Source organism: Rhinolophus ferrumequinum, chromosome 21 (genome assembly GCF_004115265.2).
Source record: "Rhinolophus ferrumequinum isolate MPI-CBG mRhiFer1 chromosome 21, mRhiFer1_v1.p, whole genome shotgun sequence".
Taxonomy (NCBI): domain Eukaryota; kingdom Metazoa; phylum Chordata; class Mammalia; order Chiroptera; family Rhinolophidae; genus Rhinolophus; species Rhinolophus ferrumequinum.
In genome coordinates this window covers 52,082,329-52,110,179 of record NC_046304.1, presented here as the reverse complement: position 1 = coordinate 52,110,179, position 27,851 = coordinate 52,082,329, and the positions used below count along the sequence as shown (strand labels likewise).

The 27,851-nt window shown below is 45.4% G+C and overlaps 1 protein-coding gene across 1 annotated transcript in view; it reads right to left on the bottom strand.

Moving 5' to 3' along the window:
• TNRC6C (trinucleotide repeat containing adaptor 6C) overlaps nucleotides 1-26,042 on the bottom strand; it is an 83,324-nt gene extending 57,282 nt beyond the window's left edge. Inside the window, exons 1-3 of the mRNA XM_033091405.1 lie at nucleotides 26,010-26,042; nucleotides 25,220-25,241; nucleotides 7,387-7,704 (exon numbers count right to left, since the gene is read on the bottom strand). The gene's annotated coding sequence lies outside the window, so the exon portion shown is untranslated. The remainder of the gene's footprint in view (nucleotides 1-7,386; nucleotides 7,705-25,219; nucleotides 25,242-26,009) is intronic.
• Nucleotides 26,043-27,851: the final 1,809 nt, after the last annotated feature.

Here is a 27,851-nt window from a genome sequence, read left to right as displayed (position 1 = left end):
CCTCCTGGGCTGTCCAGGGGCTTCAGAAGACTACAATCCACACTCATGATATACAGCAAGTCTGGGAGCGTATGAGAGAGTCTTCATGTCCATGAGACATCACATCCTTCATAGCACTTTTGACATTTAGATATTTGAAGTTCCCAGTATTTCCATACACACTGAATGAACTGAACCTCACAAATTATATCCATACTTTTACAGATGGGGAGATGAGGCTGAGAGATGTCAAACTTGGAAAAGGTGTTGGAACTAATAAGCAGTAAGGACTAAACTAAAATCTGCATTTGCATAATAAAATTCTAGTGCTCTCTCCACTATACCATTCTGTTATCAAAATAATTTCCCCTAAAAGGCCTTAAAAAGTGATGAAGCTTGTGTATAATGTTAAATTGTCTTTTCTTCTGCCATTTAAATGGTTTACACATTCTAAAAATAGGTACTATAAAAGTCTTAAGTAACATAACGGTCTTAAGAGATTAAAAAGGATTACATGATAGCATGGTTTAAAGAGAAAAGTTTTCTTTTTTGCTCTTAAATTCTAAAATGTTACAGTTATAAAGATAGAATTAGCAAGGAAAAGTATTTAACAAAGAGGTCCAAAAGCTACAGTAAGCAACATTTTAATTAGGTATCAAATTAATCAGATAGGGAAGTGTGGACAAGATTTTCTCAGAAGTGTGCAGAATGCTTAATTAGTCCCAACACAGACAAATGGCACATAATTCGTTCTGTATCACCACAATCCTTTCAACTGAAATGACAAAATAATAAACTAAAACATGTATCATAAAAAAGAATCCCAAAGGCTTGCTATCAGTGAAAATGCATGTTTACTAATGCTTACTGGTAACACAAGTTCCTTGTCACTTGGTTTCCAAGGGGCGGAATAAATGTAACAACTGTTTTCAGCTTTTGGGAACCCAAAACGCCTCCCCCTCGACTGCATTTACTGTGTGGAAAAATCTCGGGGAGAAAGTACTTTGAATTCCGAATTCCTTCGCTGGACAGACTCCGACACACTTCATCTGCCCACTTCTATGACGAGGAATTATGAAATGCAGATCAGAGTACAAGGTTTTGGAGTAAAAGGTATACTGGAAACAATAATGAAAGTGTCCAAGAGAATTAGCTTACTGCCCTGGGTTTTTCTCCAAATGAGCAGGAAAAGGAGATTGCCTCTTCCAGGTGGGGAACCTATTAGAACAATAATAAAAGTGGGGGCAAAATGAATGGCTTCCTCCTTTGGGAGGCTGGCAAGTGCTAAGGAAGTGGAGGAAGCCCCGGCGGGCGGGCGGGCGGCGGGGCTGCCACGCTCGCCACGGGCAGCGGGGCTGGGCCGGCAGCTCCTCCGAGACGCCATTTTATCAGCCTGCGCTGCAGCCGGGAGCCAGAGCACGGAGCTGCCGTGCTGTCTGGACGGCGTGGCACACGCCGACTTGGGACAGGCACCCGCTCTCTGCTCCATGCGTGTTTCGTTTCTCCTGCTCTGCCAGGGCTGACGGGGGCAGAAAAACCTGCGGAAAGGTGCCTCCCACCCCCCAGGAGACACTACCTTGCGAGCCAGCTGCCTGTACGCCTGAATCTGGGGTCGCCTGGGCTCTCAGCTCCACCATGTCAGCCGTGTACAGCGACAGCCTCATCCTGTCGCGCTGCCAGGAAAGTCCAGGGGCAGGCCTGCGCCCAGGCAACCTGCAGGCGCCCGCGGGCAGCCAGCCGGCTGGGCAGGAGTTGGCAGTGCCCTGCCCACTCCAGGAGGCATCGCTTCATCCCCTACAGCTGGGGGAGGTGCCCACGGAGGGGATTTGAGAGCTCTGATTATCTAACTGCAGCTGACACTAAACCTATCTTCCTTCCTCTTCCAATTCTTTCAATTGTCACAAACATTTTTATTCAGGACCTAGTCACAGCGAGCAGCAGAGCCAGTTTTCTGCTGTGTTTCTGAAAGTCAGCCAAGAGAATAACAGTATATTGACCATGGGCTGCCTGCAAGTAAACTGCCGCTCACACTGCCTTTGTTTCCGTTCCTCCTTCTTCCTCCTTCTTCCGAAACACCCCTAAACATTTGGCATACCAACACCAGCTCCAATATTTGAAATTAGCCCCATATGTAAACTGGCAAGCATCCAACTTCTTAATTACTTTCCTGCCTCTATCTAAAAGAGATCTAAGTAGCAAACACAGCCGCATATTAATCAAAGCCTCTGTTTATAAATGTACAAAGCAACCACCAAAATAATACATTGTTCTGCCTTTAGCACAACGAAAAAGGTTTTTTTTTTTTAAGAAGAAAAAAAGCTCTCAAGTGTTTCAAGCTGCACTTACGCTTCAGATTTGCAAAAACATAGTCTGAATAGAAAATAACATAATGAAATGACATTTTTCTGGAACTAGAATCACTACATTTACATACTAACACTTATCGTACCAGTTAACATTTTTTGCCAGTTGGCTAAATGAGCTCCCCTCCAATTCAATACATAAAGTTAAAAATCCAGTTTCCCCTGTATCCTTTTATTAGCAGGTCAATATTTTATTTCAGGACAAGCGGTTGTTACTTAAAGCGAGAACCTGGAACCAGGCGTGGGAGGAACCCTGGCTTCTCAGGGGTCCTTCCGCCCAGGGACTCGTCTCTTTGGACACTGCCAATGATGGAGGAAGGAAAGAGGCCCTCCCACGGGGCCGTTCCTGTCTCACTGCTCAGTCCTTTGCCCAACTTGTTTCACTTCACCTCTATCCTCTGAGCTCGCTAGTCAGTGGCCTCCTGGATTCTCAGAGCAGCATTTCTGTAACCGAAATGCCCACAGGTCGTCTTCCTCCCAGGGCTCTTCCCAGGGCCCCCTCAGCTCCTCTCCAGCCCTTGTAGGACGTTTGTTGGCCCTTTCCACCCTGGCTGCTCTGGGCACACCTGCATGAAAGCCTGTTTGCCATGAGAGATGCAACCCACAGGAGCGGAGTCACGGCGTCAACTACTAATGGGAACAGTCGTCTTCATGCTGGAAAACTTCCTTATTTTGGAGCTCACTATCAAGAATCTGTTCTTGCTTTAAATTTACTGACTATCACTGCGCCACCAGCGTATGGAACCTCAGAAGCACCCAGGACGTCTTCTGCATGCCAGGATTGGAAGTCTTGGTTATCTTAGCAAATGTGGGAAGTGTTGACTTAAACAATGTGACAAAACCAATGACGCCTCTCCACAACACCCAGGGCTAACACAGAGCTGGCACTAAGCCGACACAGACAGGGGATGGCAGAACCTTTAACCTGAGAGGAAATGGGAGGATGTTTCAACTGCTGTTCTCTGGGGCCTGAGACGTAGTGCGAGTCCAACTGGTCCTCAGACACAGGTTTTCTTCTTCATCGTCGTATGATAAAGCACGACGCTGGTCATCGGACGGTTAATGTTACCTCCACTTGTAACTGATCCAAAGACGCAACAGTCAACTTGGTTCTTGTCCCTATTGCCTCTCGACTGTCTCGACTCACCGATCACTCGTTCAGGCCACAGGGCAAAGAGTGACCGCCGAGCATCAGGCTGGTGAGAAAGAGCCGTGCTCTTGGGTGTCTGCAGGACTCACTGCTACAGATGGAACGGGGGGCTCAGGGACGGGAGCACCCAGAAGTTGGACAAATTCTGCCAAATCGCTCTCCTTAGAGCGTGTACCTCTCCGCATTCTTACGTACAGCCCTTTCTCGCTCTCACCAGTCAGGTGTGGTGGTTCTGGAGTCTGGTTGTGAAGACTAAACACTTGGCTCTAGCGAACATTTGGCTCAGCACTCAATCAATAGTACCGTTGTGATTATAGCAGATTTTAAAGTTTTGGTAATTTGGTAAGTGAAAACTAGTATATTACTGTTGTTGTCATTTTTATTTGTGTTTTTTCCCTGATCAGAATATTATCTTCAATATGTGTAGAACTCGTTTTTCATAGAGTTTTATGATCTGTCTATTCACATTCTTTGCCCATTTTTCTACTGGACTGTTTTTTTTCCTCGTGGATTTGTAGGAATGCTTGATATTTCCTCTCTGGTTTTATTTATGGGTCTGTACAAAAGTTTTGAACTTTTACACACTCAAATTTGTCAGCCTTTCTTTTCATAGTTTCTGGCTTCCGAGAGAAAACTGGGCCTCTCAGTGGGGCAAGGTTTTATCTCTGGGATCCTAGAAGTGTGCTTCGTCATTGTTCCCAAGATCTGGAAACGTTCTCCCAGGCCGCCTGCCAGGAGCGCTCACGTCTGTGTGCACACGGCCCTCTTGCACAGTACTGATCTGAGCGTCATTTCTCCATGATCTGTAACGTCACATCCACGCCCACCCAGGTCTCCATGTATACATGTGTTTATCCCCCTGGGCTCACCATTGTAGTTCATCAATCGATTTGCTTATTCCTGCCCCACTAACACGTTGTAATTATTAGAGGATCACAGCTCCATTTGATAACTCATTACTCTTTTTCAAAATTTTCTTGGCGATTCTACTTTATGCACCTTTGTTCTAGATGGATGTTAGAATTAGCCTGTCAAGTTCCAAAAGCAGTTATGTTGAACAGTTTTGAATATGAATTTGACTTGATCGTATGGTAAGTTTTGGGGCCAGTGTATTGCTATTACTTAGTAATACTAACAGCCCCGCTTTGTACCCCATTTCCTCTTGTTGCCCCCTTGCATCCTGTCCCCTAGGGACTGTCCCCTAGTCCCCTTTGTTACGCAGGAGGCCCTATCATCTGGGTGTGCGCCTTCGTGCACGCAGGTTGCTCCATCACCTGCTTTGCACAGCTGCTCCAAACGCACTCCCATCGCGTCCGGCGCCAAGCCTTCCTTGGCAGCCCCACCGGTGGTCTGGGTTAGCTGCTGTTTCCGTGTGTGCACATGGCACCTGTGAGTAGTGTACTGACTTCCGGTCTTTCCAGCGCACCGCGGCCGTGAGCTGGCCTTCCCTACTGCACAGTACTCAGGGGGCATTCAGGAGGTATTCTGCTCAGTGCATAAGGAAAAGAGGCTCTCAGGAGCTGAAGTCCTGAAAGGTCAGCGTCTTCTGCCCCCTTCGTAGAGGTGTGCAAGCTCAGTGTGGTACTCACTACTGCCTACTCATTCTGATAGGGTAACAACAGGACAGACAGTGAGAAAGTGTTAAGCTTAGTGCACAGGCTTCTCTAAGAAACAGCGAAGCTTGGGGTTGCAATTTTTCGATACATGAACAAGCTTGACAGGTTAATGTAAATCACAAAACACCGTAAGAGCCCGACTCATCTACTGACATCCTTTTGGGAAGCATGTGGTGGATAAAGGAAAACAATGATTAAAAAAGTCTGTCGGGCCAGGTCGGTCTCCATATTCCACCAGTTGTCTTGTGCTGCGACAGGATATAACATTTACCTACACTTACACAGCTAAGAAAACATACAATTTTATGTTTCAGTTTTTAAAACTTTGGCATTCTATCTGTAAGTCCTTTCGGTTTATTGGAACGAACACAGGAGCTTTCCATTCCGAAAGTAAGGACTGCAAGGCCCTGCCTCCGTGGAGAGAGCAGAAAAATGGTCCAACACTCAGGTGTGAGGAAACCAGGATGCTCATTCATTTTAGCAGGTTTAGACTATGTGATTCTTTACAGCCATGACAAAGGCACTTCAAACTCTACCCACTCCTTTAATCCTTGCTAAGCACACTGAAACGTGCGTGTGTGTGTGTGTGTGTGTGTGTGTGTGTGTGGAGGGAGGGTCCACATACTGACACACTTGGGAAAAACACAAAAATTAATGTGCTGGGCTGAAATACCTCCCAATCTTCCTTTTCTTATCACTGGAAATGATCTGCTGTTAAATTCTTAAGGATTAGTCAACTCAAACTGAGTTCTACTGATCCAGCTTTCGTTACTTTTTAATTTTTCAGTTTTTCAAAATGAGCATCTTAAATTAATACCGTGTTTCCCCGAAAATAAGACCGGGTCTTATATTAAGGTTTGCTCCAAAAGACGCATTAGGGCTTATGTTCAGGGGATGTCCTCCTGAGAAATCGTGTTAGGCCTTATTTTCCGCTTAGGTCTTACTTTCGGGGAAACACAGTATATGTACCAAGCTATTTCGGTATGACTATAAATCTCTATCTCTGTTAAGATTCCCTGAGGACCACGTTTCAGTGCTGACCGTAACTGTACGTTTGATTATAAACTGCTGGCAGCTAAGTAGGTGGGACTATGTTCTTGGTCAGTAAGTATATTTGATCATTTCTTTTCTTTCTTGCTTTTTGCTGACAATCATTGACCTCTACTCCCTCTACCAGGAATCTAGCAGATGACAGCCAAGGCTATTTGAAGAGACATGGCAAAGTTGTCTAAAAATATGTGTTCCGAATATACCACAAAGTCACGGTTTTGAGAAATACTGCTATAAATACTTTTGTGTCATGTTGGAGTTATTCCCCACATTAAAAGGCAGCACATGAGAGAAAACAAATATTAATATGACTTGTGACGTTTCTTTTAAATTCCAATCTAATACAAGAAGCCTCCTTGCTTCTCTAATTACAGACCTGAATTTCACTACCATCAGCAAATATGGTTTCCATGCTAAAACGGGTGCCAACTGTCAAAACAGAGATTTAAGAAAATAACCGAAACGTGGCAGTTGAATACATGTATTTTGCTCTCTTCCAAAAATTTCTCTAAAACTCTAGTTAAAAAAAAGTCTTAAAGTCTAAATCCATAAGGTCAGGATTTAGACAGGAAGAGGACAGACAGGAGATGCGATGTCGACGTTTTGGAAGCTGGAGACCAAATGAGCAAGTGGTGGCCTCGCCTGGGAGCCAAGAGAAAGCGAGGCTCCAAGTGCAGGCAGACGCCACAGGCAGTAGGTGGACCAGGAGCCGGACACCGCGAGGCTGAGCACGCGCTATCAGGCAGGTTTGCCTCCGACTGTCCCCGCTGCCATTACAAACACCCCCTCTCCACCAAACGCTATCACCTCCCTGCAGAGAAGGCGTGTGCACACTCATGCACTAGCCTCGTGGACTGACAGACAGGGTTTTATTTAAGTCCTCATGCAGGTCCTAAAGCATCTGCCTGGACAGATTTCTATGCCCTGATGGACAGACCTTTAGTTTGTGGTGAGCAATAGACATGGCTGAAGTAGCTAATGCCATGTGAAAATATATGAGAAATAATATTAGAAAGTAGGGGGAAACAGAATTAAACTTTAAAATCCAACTGAAATGTATGTATCATCTATCTATCTATTCATCCATCACCTATCTATGTAGCCAGCTCTACCACACATACAGAGTGAATGTGGACCACAATCTGCCCACTTGTATTCCTGGGCAGTGAAGCGGGAAACAGCACACCAGTTCTCAGATAAAAGGATGCCGCGTTCTGTGTCACCTTACCTGGTTGGAGCTTACTGGGCTGCTGCGCTCCGGCTCCAGGGAGGGGAGGAGGGCTTACCCCTGCAGGCCCAGCACCCTGGCTTGGGCTGACACTGGTCAGAGCTCCCGTAGGCAATGGCTGACCTCTCTTTAATAGCTGCTTCTGTTCTTGCTGGCGGAAGCGTGGAGGCACCTCGCGAGGCAGGTAACGGGATGCAGCTGGCTGCTGGCCGCTGGCAGAGGCACGCTTGCCATTACTGCTGCTGGAGAGAGTGCTGGTGGAAGTACTGGGACCGGCAGGTTGGGGCTGGCTTGAACAGGTCTTAGTAGGTTCTGGCACTACAAGGAACAAAATGAGAAGACCCCCAAACTTTAGTAACACCACCTTAAAACCCAGCCCAAACCAAAGGAAACAAAATGAAAGACTGGGAGAGAAAAGCCCACACAGTGCTTGGGGTACAGGACGGCCTAACGCCTGGAGTTCTAGCTCTGAGACCCAGTTCTCCTCTGAGCTCACTGCAACCTGAACCTGAACGGCATCTCCTGAACCACGGCTTCCTCATCTGTAAACTGGGTGGGTTAGGTTAGAGCCGCAGTTCTCACACCTCAGCTCGCAGCAGCTGCAACCCGAGGGCGGATCAAAGCCCGGACTCCTGGGCCCCACTGAGGGGATTCAGTAGGTTGGAGGGGAAGGGAAGCTGAGAATTTTTTCTCCCCCTTCTTCCACCTCCCCTCTCCCCTACTCCGGTTCAAGCCGTTGTTTCTCAGTCTAGTTGTGTAGGACGCAGCTCCCTGGCCCGTGCTGCTGTTATGAGCCTTGCGCTCCCCCCCCCCCCCCCCCCCCCCCCCCCGCTGAGGCAGTGGGTTGCCGGCTGTCGGTTGGCCGCTCACAGCAGCCCGTGGCAGCTCACGCCGTCCTCCAGCTGCTCATGGCAGCCCAGCTCCAGGTCCAGCCATTGTTTACAATCTTAGCTGTAGAGGGCGCAGCTCACTGGCCCATGTGGGAATCGAACCCGCAACCTCAGTATTAGGAGCACAGCGCTCCAACCACCTGAGCCATGGGCCACCTGAGCCATGGGCCACCTGAGCCATGGGGCTGGCCCAAAGCTGCGAATTTGTTTGTTTTTACAATTTATTGTTTTCATTGGGGTAACACTGATTAATAGCATTATATAAATTTCAGGTGCACGACATTATAATTTTATATCTATTTACTCTCCTGTGTGCTCACCACCAAAAGTCTAGTTTCCACCCATCACTATATGTTTCCTACAAGTTCCCAGGCGATGCTGATGCGGGTGGTCCCTGGACCACAGCCTGACAACCACTGCTCTTGGTCAGTGTTTCTCCAAGCTCAGATGTCTATGAATTTATATATATATATATATATTTTAATTCTGATTGACAGTCTAAAAATATATATACTGGTGGAGTTAAGATTATCTGAATAACAAAAACATCTGTGGTGATGATATCTACAACACTACGATATTCCACCCCACACGTATTTGGAAAGAACACAGGTGGGCTAATTTCCAAACTGCATTGGCATTAGGTGAAAGTCAAAATGCTATCAGAGTATGGTGCATAAGCAAAGGTTTCACAGGAATAGAAACAGAAAAAGGCGCAGGAGCGTTGAGTGATACCTGATGCGGCTGTACTAACAGCGTGCCAAACGCAAAAGGTGAGGCGAGTAGTGACCCTGCATGTGGAGGGAGCACAGACATGTCAGTGCGAAGGCACCTGAGCCTCGACGGTCCTTCCCATCTTGAACTTGAAACATTCATATCCAATAAACATTACATTCACCTTATTTGAAAAAACATTTTTTCTTTCTACTTAATTTGTAAACGTCTCTGGTTGTACAGTTGAGTAGAAGCTCCGTGGGAGACACATTTGTACCTAGTTCTGTGTACATCTTACATATATAAGCAACATCACAAGACGATGTCCAGTCAACACCGCGGGGGAACGTGAGACGTTACTGTTCTCCTTTTACAGCACTTCTCGTCTACCGATGTGGGTCCCGCCGTCCACCCCTGGGGCCCTGCATGACATGTCTGCACAATCTATCCACAAGGCCCTGCCCGCAAACCCTCCATCCTGGATGAAGCCACTGTCCTCTCTCTCTACCCGGACTCAGATCGCAGAGGCTCTCAAGAAATCACAGCCATGCAGTTAGGTGTCACCACAAATTCCTGGTCCCCAACCTCAGGACGCCCTTAGCACTTCCCGACCATCCTAGTTTCCTGGGTCTGCCTGCTTCCACTGCTGTCAATAACTCAAAGTCTTGTGTGGGTCTTGTTTTGTTTTAAAAGTAAATAAAAATAGTTGTCATTAACTTGTCCCATGTCTCCTCTCCAGTCGTGACGATCACCTTCATGACTACTGAATGAAAAGGTAACATGATGCTATTACTTAAGAAAACAAAGGAAATACATTAAGTTTAAGAGATTATCAGATTACGCTCTTAGAAACCCAGATGCTTTTAATATATCATAGCACTGGGCTACAAGTAAAAGAAAATTCACTCTACGTCAGACCTGTTAGCAGAAGATGGGGGGAACTGCCCGACCCCTTCCTGTGCCCTGCAGACTCCTGGCTCCACGGGCCCTCGAACCACAAACGGACTTCAAGTCTTTGGACTCATTCATCTGCCCTGGACACTCTGGAGAGGCCATCCTGTTGCATTATTTGACCATCATCTCTATGCCACTGAACCCACATACTGTCCCATGTTGCCCCCAGCTCTAGTCCAGCCTCAATCTTCAGTTGCCTACGGGACAGTCCTGCTTGGAATGGGGCACCCTTCTAACTGAACGCATCCAAAGGCCCAACACCAATTTCCTGGGTCTGAGCCCAGCACAGTGCTGACTGCTGTAGGAAGGCACCAAAGCATGACCAGTTTTTCACCTAAGTGAGCCAACGCTCAGCTAGGGAAATGAGAATTACAGGACACGGAAGCAGGTAGTCGGTACTGACCGGAAGTCAGCCGCTTAGAGTGGAAACATGACGGACCACGTGTTGTCCACTATGGTAGCCGCCAACCACATGTGGCTGCCGAGCACTGGAGGTCTGAACCGAGATGTGCTGTCAGTATATACATTTTCAGAGTCAGTACAAAAAATAGGAATCTTGTTAACCATTTTTATATTGATTGCATGTTGAAATAACATTTTGGATATACTGAATTAAAAATATATCACAAATAATCTCACAGGTCTCCTTTTAGTTTTAAAATGTTGCTACTAGAATATTTAAAATCACTTATGTGGCTCACATTTGTGGCTTGAATTTTATTTCTACTGAACAGCGCTGGTCTGTCTTCTGGAGAAAGGTGATTTGAGCTGGTTTCTCAGAAATATTGTTAAATTTAAATAGTTTGTTTTCATAAAGGACAATCGGTTGTGGTAGATCACACCTTTTCCAGGTGAGAGATTTCTCCTGACAGCTCTGTGCTAGCGCCTTACCTCACATACAGAAGGGTGTCACTATTTGTTCAATTAACAAGAGAAAGGGCAGGAGTACAGGGCAGCACAGTGCTTGGTTAGTTACCAAATGCCCATTGTGGTGACAGTAACACTTCCAGCTGCCGGCCACGCTAGCGGTGTGGCTGCTGGTGTGGGAGCCTCAGGAAAGGAAGGAGAAGCTTCGCTCGCCAAGAGGGAACCACGAGTTCTGACCTGGGGCCTGTGCCCCAACCCCTTTTATGTGAGACACTGATCTACCTTCTCTGGTTTAAGCCGGTTAGTTTTCGGGTCTTTGAAACTAGCTGCCAGTTAACATAATCTCAACTGATAAGTGAAGAATCTCCAAATTTGCATCTATTCTTAGCAATAAATCAAGTGGGCAGTTTCTAAAGAGCCATACACCTTTTCAGATGGGAACTGCTCAATCTACTGCTGCCCAAAGACAAAGAGTCGGGTCTCAAAGTGGTCTTGGCATCCCTCTTCTCAAACAGCCGACCCGATGGCCGTACCTTATGACACCTGGGGGATCACAAACCAGTCTGCCCAGCACAGCACTGCTTTCATACAGTACACCTCAAGGCTACGGGAATTTCAGCTCCAGTTCGTTTACAGGCCGTCAACGAATCATCTGTTTTATTTAGAAAAAAATTACAGTAGTAACCAGTTAATAAGGACATAGCTAAGAAAAGAACTTGGTCCAGCAAGCTGGAAATTTGAGTTAGACTCCTTTGCCTAATAAGCTTTTTCCTTTTAAATGAGGGTGACATCTGCTGGTGGAAAAAAGGTAGTTGTTAAACTATTATATAAGAAAGCAAGTGTTAAAACAATTTTCTTTCCAAGAAACCATTTTCTGCTTTCAGTTCAGATTCAGAGGGCATGGTCACAATAGGGTCCAAACAGCTTATAAATCCCCATTGCTTTTCCAAAACAACAGGCTCCAGCGAGGGCAGGAAGCTCAGGATGCTCCTTGTCAGAACTTTCTACAACACCTTGTCACAGAGCAAGAGCAAGGGAGCCACCCTGGTTGGCCCAGGCTCCTTGACCTTCACTCCAGCCTGGTCACTACGGGGGTCTATCTCGCACGTCCCCGGCCGGTAAATGCGGCCTGGGTCTCAGCACAGGCCCCTGGCCGTCCCTTCACTGTGCCGCCCAAACTCCTGCAGCACCCCAGCCTCCGGGCTGCTTTCCAGACTGTCTGCAAGTGACAAGGCCTACTGCCCACTCACGCTCTTCTGAGCCCCAGTGCTGCTAAGAAGCCCTCTTCGAATCGAGCAAGTGCCTGCACTGTAACTGCCCACCATTTGCCGTACAGCTTCAGAATCCTCGCACCAGCCACTCCCTCTCTCAGCCCATGACTTCGAGGTCCCTGAGGCAGAAGCCGCTCATTCATTCAGTTCCCACGTGCCAAGCCTTTGCACAGCCCAGCCACTGCCTAGGCACGGGGATGGACCAGTGGACAAGGAGGAAGACAAACACTGAACACGCAGTATAAGCTACGTAGTCACCAGAAGGTGTTACGTGCTGTGAATAACGAGGAAAGCAGGGCAGGTAAATAGGGTTCCAACTTCAGTTTCTCATTTTAATCTGCCTACCACTCTTTTCACCCCCTACAAAATGTGTCAGTGCCCTCGTGTAGCCTCTCCCTATTTTCTAATTTAGGAAATATTGAATGAGTGCCTATCTCGTGTCAGGCATGGGGCGCACTGAGGAAAAGAGACAGATGGTTCCTATCCTTGTAGTTTATAGTCTAAGAGACAGATATTACCTTCAAAATGATTCTACAAACATACACATTACCACAAGCTGCTACAAGCAACAGTGGAACGGAACTTAAATGAGGTGAGGGGCTCAGAGAGAGCTCCTCCAAGGAGCGACAGCTGAGCTGAGCCTGGTGACGTGTGCGTGCCCATCTGCGCGCTCACTCCCACCTGGGGGCTGGGGCCGCGTCTGGGCAGGTGCTACGGTGGGGCAGCTTGTTTGCCAGGCCTGGGACAGGGTCGGGGGGCCTGGAGCTCAGGGGCCGAGGGAGCGGTGCTGGACATGCGGCTGGAGAGGCAGCACAGACTGGGTAAGGATCCTGGGTGCCAGCACGTGGCCAGTAGCTGGGGTGGCAGCTGGGGGCAGCCTGGCGGAAGGACGCTGCACGGTGATCCTGGCCGCAGCAGGTGGAGAAGTCTGGGGCCTCCAGTTCCGGGGAGTCGTCTGGGGTAGGCTTCTCTGATGACAAACTCATGCACAGACCATCATGTGCTGTTTAAACTCAAGAAGCAGGCGACCTTCATCAAGAACGTCTGTGCAGCTCTAGAGTCAGGTGGCCCCGTCCGGCATCATCTTCCCAGGGAAGGGAAATGACATGGCCACCATGGCCACAGTGGCAGCAGCCTCCTTGTTCTGGTTACAGACGGTGCAGGAACACACTCGGGAGGTTAAGTTCCACCCCAGGGACTTCACAGAGCAGGAGAGCATGGGGTGCCCAGTGCACTGAGGCCTTTCCATCTGAATCACCCAAGTCATACTGCCAAGACATGCTTTTCTTTAAAAATTTATTTGGAAATACTTAAGATGTACAAAAAGGCGTAAGATGAAATAATCAACAAAACTCCATGTACCCGATATGCCAACTTAGTTAAGAAAATGCGGTCAGTTCCACCAACCCTCCCTGACTGCACACTCCACCTCCCCTGAAGAGATGATCGCCACACAAACTGGCACAGGTCACTCCATACACTTCTTGAGACGCATAGCATGACTCGGAGGTTAAACCTCAGCTCTGCCGCTTACTGGCTGGTGACCCTGGGTAGGTTACTTAAGCTCTCTGGCCCTCAGTTGTGCCATCTGTAAAATGTGGCTAAGTGGGGCTCAATGCCTTACTGAGAGGGTGCTCTGAGGAGTGAATGCATATGCAGAGGACCATTTAGAAGAGTGTTAGGCACATAGTAAGTGCACTGTGTTTATGTTATGTTAGAGGAAGAAAGTCAATGCCACTTGCTAAAGATGGTTAAGGTCGACCTGATTCAGGACCATCGAGATGTGTACAGGGACCGCTGCAGGGGGATTTTACATGGGGCAGAGACTGGGAACAAAGCATAGGCACGTGGGGATTCACAGCCAAGGAGCTGGGTAGGGGCAGCGGATGGAAAATGACTAAGAGGGAACATCAGAGATAAGGGGGTTCTGGCTAAACTGAGCCAACAGAATTCTGGCTGAAAACAGGTGAGAGTGATCAGAAATCACCTGAAATGGGGAAGTGGGGGAGGGGATGAGGAACCTGGGGGTGGGGGGTTCTGGTTAAACGGACTCAGCAGGGTTCTTGCTAAAGCTGATTTTATGAGGAAGTGCACAGATGGGCCTGGGAGAAGGTCTAGTAGCATGACTGAAGTTTATATAATAATGCTCGTCTTCCTCCTTTCAGGAGCAATGGGAAGTATTTTAGGCTGATCAAAAAACAAAAACAAAGTCACACTAACTGAACTGTAGGTATGAACTAAAAGAAAGAAAGGAAGAAGGTAGGCAGCGACTCAGAGAAGTTACCATGGTGATTAGGAAGCAGAGAGAATGACAGCTGTACTCAGGATTGGAGGATTAGGTCTCTGGTCTGGCCCTAAACCTCCCCCCTCCATTTGGTTTCACATTTCACTGTTGGAAAGTGTCAGGCACTACACAAACGTTCAGGAACAGCCATCCCATCACTTTTTTAAAACGTTACAGAGCAGCTGTCAAAGTTGTCTCCTCTCCCCCAAAATGCACAGCAGCAGGACTGGCAGGGGTCTTCTTCACAGCTGCAAGGAGCCTGAGCTATGCACCAGGCCGCGTTAGCTGGGTGCGTGCGCGCGTGACTGCGTGACTGCATGCGTGCGATCGGGCAGTGACCTGGCTGCCCTCTGTCCTGCAGGCGCAGCTCCCCCCCCCCCCCCCCCCGAGCGTAAGCGCAGCCCTGGACATGGCGGAAGTTTCTGTGCAGGTCCGGTTTCCAACTGCTGCCTTGGTGGCGGTGAGGGACAGCCTGGTGGCAGCTTCTGGATGGCTAGGCTGCAGCAGTGACACTGTACATGTGAAGTCAGCAGTGCCAGCAGGGCCTCTTGACTCTTCCCCAGGAGCAGCTCTTCAGGAGGACTCAGTGGGGAGTCCTTTCTGGTGGCCTCGAGCACGCTCCCTCCCCTGGCCTCACAGTGATTTGATAAGCACCCAGTTCCCTGTACTTAACCTCACTTCTGCTTCAAATAGCTAGGGTGGTTTCTCTACCCTTCAGCTGAACTCTGGTTAAGAGCCCAGACTCCTTTTAGCAAGTAGTATATTTAAATCTTGCGTCCACCTGGACACCGTGGCATACGGTAGGAGCTAGTAGGTAGTCAGCAGCCATTTCCTTCTCACGGTGTTTACTGGACCAGTTAGAACCTCAAAGGCTACCACCATTAGCCTAACGTATACTGGCAAGGAGGCATGCAATGGATTGGAGAGGCGTATTTTAAAAGTAACTTTTTAACAGGTAAATACTAACCTAGAGGGACACTTGAACACACATCCTTGAACACGGCTTAGTTCTGAAATTTGGATGCATCTTTCAGTTGGTGCATAAATGTAATATAGTTTTCTTATTCACCCCCAAACTCCATCAATAAAACATTATTAAATCAACGATATGTCCTATAATTGATGGCATCTCAGAACTTAAGTTTTGTATGTAAAGCTCAGAATTTCCCTTATGCACAGACACCACACAATGACAATGAAAGATGAAATATTTTAAGAATCATGCATTAATTCTGGTCATTGCAGAATATATACTCAAAGAATCAGAGTTTCTTACTATTTAAAATTTAAATTTACTCAAATATATATTATTGACCATTTGCAAATGTGATTATGGACGAGAACTATTCCCCTGTGTTAAAATAATCAGTAATTCCAAGGAATATTTTCACAATTACAGTTTCGTCTGCAGCCTGTACAACAAACACTGTAGCGAGAAGTTTCCTCAGCACAATGAGACGTAGGCAGGAGTGAGCGACGGTCCATGTGTGTGTTTCTGGGCCGTCCCAGTGGGGTACAAAGCGGTGGTCTTGCTTGTTCTGCGGAGGCTTCTGGCTGATCGGTCACCATGGCAACTTTTGGAGCCCAACTCAAATTGGGCGCAAATATTAACTACTAACTGCATTAACTTGGTGTCTGTTGCTAATGAGAAATGCTGTTTAGAGATGTTTTCTATTCTAATACAGTTACCGCTCTAAAAGGTATGACATTAAATGCTGCTCTAGATACATCAGGGTAATAAATGTTCAAGTAAAACGACTAATAACGACTACGCACAACAAGAGTCATTTCATTAGCCGGTTACTTTGTTTTGGTCCTTGGATTCTTCTACTCTAAAGAAAATGTACTGTTTATCATACAGGCAAATATTTCTAAGTTCTCTTAAATAAGAGTTGGCTGATTTAGATTAAAATAGAAAATCTGATAACAGCATATGTTAAAGCCGAGTAACCAACACAGCACTGACACATATTGGCTTTTCTGTAACCTTTTCAACACGCGATGTCAGTTGGAATACGCCCCAGAGGAGACCACACACTGGACAGATGTGCAGGGTGAGGAAGGCTCGCTGGGTGACTGTGCGGCTCCCGTCCCTCACCTGCACCCCGACCTCAGCTCTCTCCAGGCCGACTCATCCTGAACTGAACAAGCTCTCGCAAAACAGCAAATCCTATCTGATGAAACGCAGAAGGTTTAAGTGGAATTATGCCTCCCAAGTGTTCTCTCAGGACATGTGTGCCACCTTCTGCAGCAGGACTGTGTGTGTTTTCTTTAAAAAAATTAATTGTGGACTAGCAATAATCCAGCCATGTTTTTCCCCCAAAAGTGCAAAATCCAACGGCCTGCCAGAAGAGGGAGCCCGAGTGAAGTTTAGTCAGAGAAGGCTGGGCAGGGGAGGAAAATTGGCCGTACTGCAAAGGGATTTTGAAAAGCCTTCTTACTGCTCTTACGAGAAGGTCCATCTCCGTCATGCCCTACCCATGCTGTCACCAGCTACCTTTAGCTTCCTCAACACCACGCTCCCCCTTGCTGACTACTCCCCTGCTATGCTGGCTGTTCTGTCGTTGTTTAGGTCCTGGAAAACACCACACTCCAGCTAGCCAGAGCCAGCCTTTGCCCAAGCCGCTCCCTCTGTACGTGGGCGCCTTGCCCTCTCTCCCTCTCCCAGGCCCGGTTACACGCTCCTGGTCCTTTAGATCACAGTTCAAGAATGACTCAGAGCACCTCCCCACCTCCCAGCTAGTTCAGGTGCTTCTGTTCGCTGCTCTCATTGAACAGTGTTCCTTTCCTTCCACAGTGGCCATCTCAGTCAGGAATGACCCACACAGCGTTGTGAGGGATGTTTCACGTCCGTGCCCCGTAAATCTCTAAGCTCCATGAGAGCGGAAAGCATGTCTGTTTTCTTACATCCTTTCCTCCCCATAGCGAACAGCACAACGCCAGGCAAATAACAGGTGTTCAATAAACATCCGCCGGATGAATGATTAGCCAGTTACTGTCTGAGCTCGGCCTGCTCTATCAGCGTGACCCCTTTCTGTCCACCCCGAACCACTCGGCTTGGTCGCCTGGAGTCTGAACTGTGCAGTGGCCCACGGCACCCCTGCCTCCCAGCCTCTCTCCAGCTGTTTAATGCCACCTCAATCTGGCACATTCAGTGATCTTTCTAAAATCTAAATCTCATGATGTCGCTCTCCCACATAAAGCTTTCCAGTGACTCCCTCTGGTCTAGAAGATCAGCTCTGAAGGCCCCGACACAGCGTACAAGCACTCTGAGCTAGCCTTCCTGCCCCCACCGCCACCTCTCTAGGGTTAGCCCCGCTTTGGTAAGATACGCTGTCAAGAGCGCCCGATTCTAATGGCCTCGTGGACGGGTTTGGGGTAATGTGTCCATCCTTGTCCTTGTTTTCACAGCCAACTTGGGGACGACTCAGAGTGACCAGCTCTAGCAGGTATTTATCCCATTCATAACATCCCGCCATTCTATCCCGACATATTTACCACATGAAAGCGTATCCCGGTACAGATGTGTGTATGAAAGTTCACAGAAGCTTTTATTCCTGATAGCTAAACATGAGAAACAACTCAAGTGTCTGTGAACAGATGAATGGAGTAACAAATTGTGACACATCCAAACAATGGACTACTGCTCAGCAATGAAAGGAACGATTACTGACATACCCAGCAGGGATGGCTCTTAAAAGTATGAGCTGTGCGCAAGAAGTCTGGGCTGTGTGCTGTCTGATTCCGTTTATATGCAACAGTCTAGAAAAGAAACACTTCTGTAGCGACAGGAAGCACTCCAGGCTGATGGGTGAGAGGTGCGTGCTGAACTCCCAGGGGTGATGGGTGCGGTCTCGACTGTGGGGATGGTTTCACAGATGTGCACATGCCAGAACATATTAAAATCTTCTCTTTAAATACACACACTTGACTGTGTGTCAGTTATGACTCAATAAAACTATTAAAACAGAAAAAGGAGGTAATCCGATCGATTATTTCTCAGAAAGCAGACTGTCAGCTTCCTTTAGAGCTATAAACTGTAAGTTTCTCTGAGGTGGAAACTTCCTTATATTTACCATTTAGTGAAGAGCTAGACTAAACAGAGCTGTGGGCTTCCCTTTACCTGAGACTTTGTAGACGTGTCCTCAAGATGTGGTTAAAAGGGCCCGTAACAGAGAAGAGTGCTGCTTCCCTGCCATCACTGCGTTTACTTCCTTTCTTCTAGAATTTCATCAAGAACTTATATATATGGACCTGCTTAGTTTTTTTCTTGATAAATTTTTATCCTTTTAAATTGCCTACATATTAGGGGGAAAATACATCTTAATGCACTTTCTTTTGTCTCATGGAAAAAATATTACTGCATTCATTATATCCTCTTCCTGCCAGAGATTTAAGAGTAAAATTAAATACAGGCGCCACTTAACGACAGGGACACGTTCTGAGAAATGTGTCCTAAGGCGGTTTCGTCGTTGTGCAAACATCACAGAGGCACTTACACACCTGGATGGTGCCGCCTACTGCACACCCAGGCTACGTGGCACAGCCTGTTGCTCCTGGGCTACCAGCCTGTACAGCACGTTACTGTACAAAACACCACGAGATTAAATCAAGCGCAAGAGAAAACGATGCAATTAAGAGACACGGTAAATATGAAATGTACGAGGCTTGAGGAAAGAGTGAAGGAAAAATGGAGTCACTATAGTCAAGCTAATGAAAGTACTTCAATCAAAGTGGGCTGAAACACGAGCACTCGATTTTATCTTCGTTTAACTGGCCTGGGAACGTAAACTTTTGAACCTCCCAGTTGCATTACCAATGCCTGGAAACTTGTAAGCCTATAAATAACCCCCTGAAGAACGTTCATGTGTCAGACCACCGGACATCTAAAGGATCACTATCTCAGACCAATCCAGAAACTAAGATGCAGGGCTGATTTTTTTCAAGAATGTGCTTTTTACATAAAAACTCTCAACCTCTTCCTTTATTCTTTGGAACACTTTGGGTATTGTCTGGTGGTGTTTCTAGAATTGCAATTTGTTTAAGACCCTTGAATAAAACTTTGTCATTTAATTCTAGGGAAGCCTCCTGATTCATTTACGCTGGGTTGACAGGCTGCTGCAAGTGTATGACAGCATACTGTTTTATAGCAAACGTTCTTTTTAATAAGTAGAAAGAGTACACTGTAAAATAATGATAAAAAGTATAATAAATACAAACTGGTAACACAGTGGTTTATTACCGTTATGTTATCAAGTATCACGCACTGTGCATAATCGTATCTGCTGTGCTTGTACACGACTGGCAGCGTAGTGGATTTGTCTACACCAGCATCACCACAAACACGTAAGTAATGTGTTACGCGGCAACATCAGGAGGGCTACGACGTCGCCAGGTGATAGGGATCTGACAGCTCCTTTATAATCTATGGGACCGCTGTCATATGAGCGGTCCGTCATTGACTGGCCGTAATTACTTTAAATTAGAGCAACATGGCTAAATACAGCCATATCTAATATTTAAAATCCTAATAAGATATCATCCCATAAAGATCTCTCTATAATAAATCTCTTAGGAACTTCTTTCAGCCTTATTTGAAAAGATCTTAAAATACTTCCTAAATGAATGGTTATACTGATAATAGATATACAACATCTACATCTTCTTTATATGATAGCAAAAAAAACAGATAACGGACAATCAGAGATAAGGGCCCGAGTTCTAGTTCTATCAAAACGTGTACAAACCACCTAACCTCTGTGAATCTCATTGCCCATCCGACACAGGAATTGGACAATCTCTAAGGTTCCTTCAAGCTCTAAGATTTTATTCATTTTGTAGACAGGCAGATAAAATGTCGTATTTTATTAAAAAAAATATGTTCTGAGCACGATGGCTAGACTTTCAGCTACTGCCTTTAAGAGTAACTCATACTCAGAATGATATCCGCTTTGGTTATGTGGATATGAACATGAACGCATGTAAATTCGAGGAATCTGGCCGAGTTTATTACACAGTGTAACTCAGGAAAACACAGACACGATGCTTACAAACGTAACTGCTGATTGTTGTGTTGAGAACCCTGAAAGACTGAGCAAATAGCAATCAACTGCCTCAGCTGGACAGAGTGCCACCTCACTGGAGTGCAGAAATGTGGGTTTTCATGTGTTTGTTTTTATCAATATCTGACTGTGGACTTGGGCATGCTTTAAAACCCAACTGTCACTACTTTTCATTCATGTTGAGAAAAAAGCCTTATAAATATATGTTTAGAATGAGCCTCAATGGCAGTATAGCACAGTGCATGAAATCTGTGACCCCAAAACTCCTATCACTCGACATAACGCTACTGAAAGAATATGGTTTAAGTTGATTTACATGAACAAAAGCACATAAAGGTTTTCTTAAAATTAACTATTACAAACCGAATGCACGGTAAAGTTGAATACCTGACCACAAACTTACATAGTCCTTTCAAGCAGGATTAGGGGACTAACTAAAATGTATGAATTTATAAAAGTATATGACCTAAAGCCATAAATCATTAATTATATGGAGTTTGAGCCATACTGGGTCATCAAGATATTCACTTTCATACATAATATAAGTAAGTTTGAGTTTTTTGTACGAAAACTTATCTTTCTATTTTATGAATTTCAGAAAACCTGGCTAAAACCACCAAATTCAATTCACTTCACATTTATGAGTATTATTATGGTTAATCCCAAAACCCCCATTAAATCCGTTAAAAACCAAGAAGACAATATGGAAAATTTCGTCTCCCAAAGTCATCATCTCCATCTAAAGCTGTTACTTGTGCCCAAATTAAGGGCCATGCCCACAACAAAAGACAGAGATTACTGATCACTGAAGCAAACCCTCATTATAAAGTGTGCGACACAGACCCTAGGAAGCCCACAGCAGAGACACAACACACGTTACAGGTATTTTACAACAGGATTCTATCTGAATCCCTTTTCCCCGTGTGACAGTATCTAGGGCCTCACTAAGGCGTAACAGGTAATTGTGTTCAGCTGGCTCTTCCTTTAGTCACCAATGCAAGGCAATATTTAACAGAATTACAAAGGACCATTTTGTGAACAGAGGCTCTCAAATTGCTTAGTACAGGTCCTTGAAGGTCTAGGGGTGGGAGTGTTAATTGGGGGGCGCAGAGTCCATATAAAATACATGTTTATGTGCATGTACTTGTAGACACACATTCAAGGATGGCCAACAAAATGCTAACTGGTAATCGTCTGAGCACGAAAGTGTTTCAAGGGAACTTGAACTTCTTTTTAGACGATGCTCAAATTATTTTCAATGAGCATATACTACTTATATTTTTCATCACAGAAGGAAAAAATAAGGAGAAGATGATGGCCACAACCACACCCAAGCCTAGAAGGCCATGACAGAAGACATGCTCAGGTTCCTGAGGGGTGCAGGACCCCAACCCCACCACAGGACTTGCATTCTCAGGGGTACAGAGGAGAGAACTGGGGAGAGACAAGAGTGCACCCACCCACTCTCTGAACACAAACCCCAGAGCTGAACTAGTGTGTGTCTTCTCGCTGCGGAGAAAACGTGCCATCCGGGGAGGGCGCTGGGTAGGAATGTGGGCACACAGTGCTGCAAACTTACTCAGTTGGCCTGAACCTTAAAACAAGAAGAAAATGACCTCAACTAAGAAATCCCATGCTGGGATTTGAAAAACAATCGGGAACAAAATTTATTTTATTTGTAATTTTGTAAAGCAGACCTTCGAGAAACCTAGTTTTCAGATTCGGGGGTGGGGAGTGAGAAGCATGCTATGTATTATATTAAGCCAATCAAAAAAGATAAATTTCGAGTGAGATTTAGTCTCTTACATGAAGATTCGTAGTTCAACAGTTATAACCAGATATAAAAGCTTTTTAAGCGTAATTAATGATATAATGAAGACTGATCCACCACGAATGGACTGGGCTACTTATTCTCTAGGTGAAAGCAGAAAGATACATATATTTATGTATAATATATTCTAAAGAGTTCTCTGAAAATGTTTAAAACAAATGAAAGCTTGAAGAGGTTAAGTTTCAGTTACTGATAAAATTAAGTCAAACACAATGCTAACGGAAGCACTGCTTCACTGATACTATCTGAGTGGTATGTGTTATCACAGAGCCAAGAAATTACTAATTGATTTGGTCTCGTTTGGGCTATCAAAATAAAATCAATTCTAACTTCTTTTACTATGTTAATTGATCCGCATATTATGCAAGTTAATGAATAATTGTAGGCTCTCGTGTAAGAGTATTCTTGGACTCACTCAAATCCTACATTCCAACAACTCAGGGCGCTGAGACTTCTAGGTGCTGCCTTCGGTGGAGAGCAGGAGTCTCCAGCGCCTGGTGATTCTGGATGGGTCCTCACATCTGGCCAGGACACATGGCCTGGCTCTGGCATCAGAGGCAGGACGGAACCACACTCTGCCCCTCACAAGCTCTGTGACCTCGTCTGAGTTAGCACCCCTCCCTGAGCAGCTCTGATATAGGGCTGTTTTGAAGCACAGGAGGTACTGAGACACAGTAAGCGCTTGGTAAATGTCTACTGTATACCTTTCGTGGATGCTGTAACTTCAGGAAGATTCTGGGCACATCAGTCCAGCTATTTACTAGCTATGCCTTCTTGGGGCATGTGGCGAAATCTCAGAGCTTCAGTTTACTCATAGAGTCAACATCGTCAACCCTGAGAAGTAACAAGTGCCAGGGCCCAGTACAGACACGGTCTGGCATGAAATCAGCCGAATAGCGCAGATGCTGCATCTCAGGCCTCCGGACGGTGCAGAGTGCCAGGAGCTGGGGATGAAAGCGTGACCTGCCCTTTTCCTACACACACTAGAGCTGGGGAAATACATTAAAATGCTAGAAGGCTGGAAAAGTCCATCCATGGCACGTGTGAGCACCAGGACTATTCCTACAATACAGCCCACATGTTCAGTCAGGCCCAGGCTGTGATTTCATACACGTGTCCAGTCAGACACTTAGAACCACCATCATTTGAACTGATAATAATGGAGAGCCTGAGAAAACTGTAAATGAATGAATTACCTAGCAACACTGTTAGATTATTTATAATACAAAATGCTTTTTCTGGTTTAGAAGGACATTAATAATCATTAGTATGATCTGTTCTAAGGCTAGTTATAGTTAGTACACTTACTGACAAATTGTTCCCAAAGGATCAGTATTTATTTTAGAGAAGACAAAAGAAGATAAAAACCCAGTAGAGTTTGGAGTCAGCCATGAAAATTCTCATCAGAAAAGTAATGGAAAATAACAACTCTGCATAAGGTGACGGGACAACGTAATTCATGAACAGTGTATAACCATAAGCAATTTGTTATTATCTGAAGAGAAAACAATGACAGTGACAACGGAATATAGCTGGTACTGAATCAGGTTGTGAAAACTCAAAATGTTTAAAACAGATAGGAAATGGATGATTTGGAGCACTCATTCTGTAGTTTTAAATGACAATTAAAAGAAACCATTGTTTCTTATTCAAAATCATAAATTCAAATACAACTACGTATCATACCCCTTTGGATCTTTGTGAACAGTGTCATGTAAATTCGCCTTACGTCTGAAACTGAGAAAGAAAACTCTGTCCTTTTTGAAAACCATGTGGCCTTTTAATCGTCACTGTCGACGAAACTCATCTCTTAGTGCGGCCGTGATGGACGAGCTCCGAGGCCCCCTGCACCGGGTCAGAGGCCCGGGCTCCCTCACATCCTGCCCTTACACTAACTGCTGGACCAAGAACCAGCCACTTAACTCAGCCATCGGCCTCAGGTTCTTCACCGTAAACCAACACCTGGCCTGCTCAATTATGCAGTTCAAATGAGGTAACATAGATGAACTTTACTTTGAAAACTATAAAATGCCAAACAAACAGAGGACTCATGGCGGTACCCCGAGTCAGCACTCTGAGCAATGTCTGACAGCACATGTGTCTGCGTGTACACCCGTGTGCATGTGACGGTCTGGCAGAAATACAAATTTACAAACTAGTTAACAATGAATCACAGCTAACCTCTCCCGAGCACCAACCAGGGGTAAGGCACTGAGCCCTCTTCTTGCGGGATCTCATTTAGTCTTTACAACACCTATGAGGCGGGAACCACTCATTTGTTGCCTTTCTCATTTGAAATACAAGATCCACGAGGCTTAAAGAAGTGAAGTCACTGGTGGATGTGCCTCCCACGTGTGTACTTGTCACCACGGGGCAGCCCCTACCCATGTCAAGTCTACAATGAAGAGGCCTTCTTCCATTTTGCTCCTTCTCCAGCAACCCACAGGGCTGCCTGAGTTACTGTGAGAATTACGTTTCCACCAACACCCATTAAGACAGTAATTAGCAAATTCTGGACTTGGAGAATAAAAAAGAGATCTTACACATTACTAAGCAAAGAGGGAATACCTCAAGAACATATCATTTTTTGTTATAAATAGTTGGCAAAGAGAAATTGAAAGCTTTAAAAATATTCAGTATCTTTTTGGTTGTTCTTATTCAAATTCAGTCAATTTATCAGTTTACTCCTTGTTTGGTGGAAATCAAATCATAGCAGTTATAAAGCACTGTTTAGAAAGCTAATAGAACATTCTTTAGGCATTCAGATAAGCAAAAGCCAATGAGATGCAGATGTAAAATCAGTGATAAATGAAGAATGTCACAGTGAATAATAAGAAGCAGGTTCAAAGGCAGTGCTAGAGTCTTTGTTTTTAGCCATCAATTAAAGAAAAAGTCCTCTTCATCATAAAAAGTTTGGTGCTACCATAAAATGTACCCCACACAAAATAAAATACACTTACCTTTGGTTTTTTGATCAGCAGCCTGAAAAAAAAACCAGAAACTCTTTAGGAATAATAATGTGTAGAATGTACACATCTATGAAAGTTTATAAACAGACTTTAATATTGGAAATTTTAAAACAAGTTTTGCCCAGTTAATTTATTAAAATGTATTACTGGGAAAACGTATAATTGTCTATATGCTATTGATTATATGCCAATACTGATCCAAAAGCAAACACAACTACCTGGAAGCTCATTTGAGCTCTATATTCTAATATAGTTTAAAGGTATACAGTTTAAATACAAGATACATTAAACTAGGCAAGAACAAAGACAAATGGCATAATTTGGTATATTAAATGCCACGAAATTCCAGCATGACTATACGATTTAGGACTTGTAATTTGTAATATTTACTAATAGGACCGGTAAAAGAACATTTGCCAAAGCTGCAAGAATTATTTCTAGCTTTTCTAATAAAATCAGCTGAATGGCCCTTTTCTCGTTTCTTAAACATGGTTGTTCTAGACAGTTCATTTTAAGTAGAATAATATGGACATTCTTTACTACCAACAACTGAAATCAAACTTCTTTAAAACACAGCTCTAATATTTCTAGGTCTTTAAGAAAGACATTTTGTGGCTGTCACCCTATTCCACTAGTACGATATCTATTTTTCGTTAATTATAGGTTTAATACACTAATTTTTAAAAGTAGTAAAATGAAACTCGGTAATGTAATGGCCATGGTAATGCAAATGAGACACACGGCGATTATAAAGACAATGAAGTAGTAACTCGAGCCAAACCTTTTTCTGAGCACCTTCCTTCTTTTTCTTTTCTTCCTGCTTTTTCTTTTTCTTTTCTTCCATCAAACGTTCCTCTTTTTGTGTTTCTTGTTCTTTCTCCCTATTAAATATAAAGAAAAGTGGTATTGGTACAATGTCCATTTTAAATAAATAAATGAAAACGCATTATCTTCAGAAAGTTTTAAGTCAGTGTTTCCCGTACAGTATAAAGGACACTGAGAAGAGGTGTTAGAAATGGACTTCACGCCCCCACTGGGTCCATTTCTCTAGAACTACACCTGTCTTCTTTAAGGGTTCAGCTGGTCATTCATTCAGCCCTCATTTCTGAACACCAACCTTTTACTAGGTGATAAGGGTACAAAATGGAGTAAGAGACAGTTCCCACAGTCCAGCCCTCAGACACTATTCCTTAAAGTATTTCTCAGGGACCACCATCATCAGAATCATAGGGGCTACCTATTAAAAATATACATTCCTGGGTTCCACTCACTGCCCAACCAAATCAGAGTCTTTGGAGGTGATTCTTATGCACGCTATAATGACAAGTTTGTTTGACAAAACAACTGGGTTTAAACGGATTCCTACACAGCATGGTGAGCTTCTTTAAGGACACACTGCGACACACGCAGCTCAGCTTGGAAGGATCAGGCAGCCCGCGAGCCAGGGCCTGAAGCTGCAGAAGCGTCTGGCTGGCGGGGGGTGGTGTGTCAGTTATCCACTTACTGCCTGTCTGCTCCAAATTCACCCTTCAACACATGCTCTGCAATGAGAGACAGTCCTTGAAGCATTTCTCCTGTCCTGAGAACACAATGAGCTTTCCCAGCAGACGAAGTGGAGGGACACTGCCGGAGAAGGGGTGCCTGCTGCTTCTGGCGGCGGCGAGGTGGGAGGTGGCACGGGCATGTGGCTGAGGACCCGGGCATGTGCCCAGCCAAGGGCTCAGTCACCTTGCAGCTCTGGTGTGGTCCAGTGTCACCCTCCTGTGACACCGTGCTGCAGGCCTCTGGCTGCCTGTCCCACCCAGACACTTTTTTTCAGGGTCATCCCAAAGACATGGCCCTCCTAGCCGGGACCCCATGTGCTCCACGCCTGCTGTGCTAATACCCCCATCTCCTCTACACACCCGAATGCCCGGCCACGCAGGTTGCCACCAGTAGGCTACCACCAGGGCCCCCACTTCCTGTGTGCCCATGCAACTGGCTGGCTGCTGGCTGAGGCTTTCCTGGGCTGGGCCTGTGCTCCAGGGAGTGCCACCTGCTGCCCAGCAACTGCAGACCAGCTCGGGCCTGGGCAAACCAGGGGGCTGCTCTGCCGTCCAGTGGGCTGCAACCACCCCTTCTTCAAGGAGTGTGGACCCCCACCCTGGGGTGGCGGCGCTCCTCCCGTCCGTCCTCCCTCAGCCCCAGGTACCATGTAGTTTTCTACAATTGCTCTTTACCAAAGTTTAATCACTTTTTACAATAAACTTTCCCTGTTTACATCCCACATGCTTTCCACCTCCCAACTGGTCCCAGACTCATACAGGTGGAAAGAAGGATTTAACAGACTAAGCAGAAGGCGTAACATGCACAAAAGCCTTCGCAAAACATCACCATCCATTCATTAATGTTGTTTTTTAATTTTTTAATTTTGGAGTTTGTTTTTAATTTGTAAATGTGTTTTATATACAACTACACGCATAAGGAATTTCCACCTAGTGTCAGTTTGTACATACTTAAAGACTATCATAATAAAAGTAATTGAAATCAACATGGGGGCTGCTTAGAGAATACATTCTTCCTGTAAAACAGTGGTTCTCAGTCTTGGCTACTCATCAGGACTACCTGGGAAGCTTTAAAAACA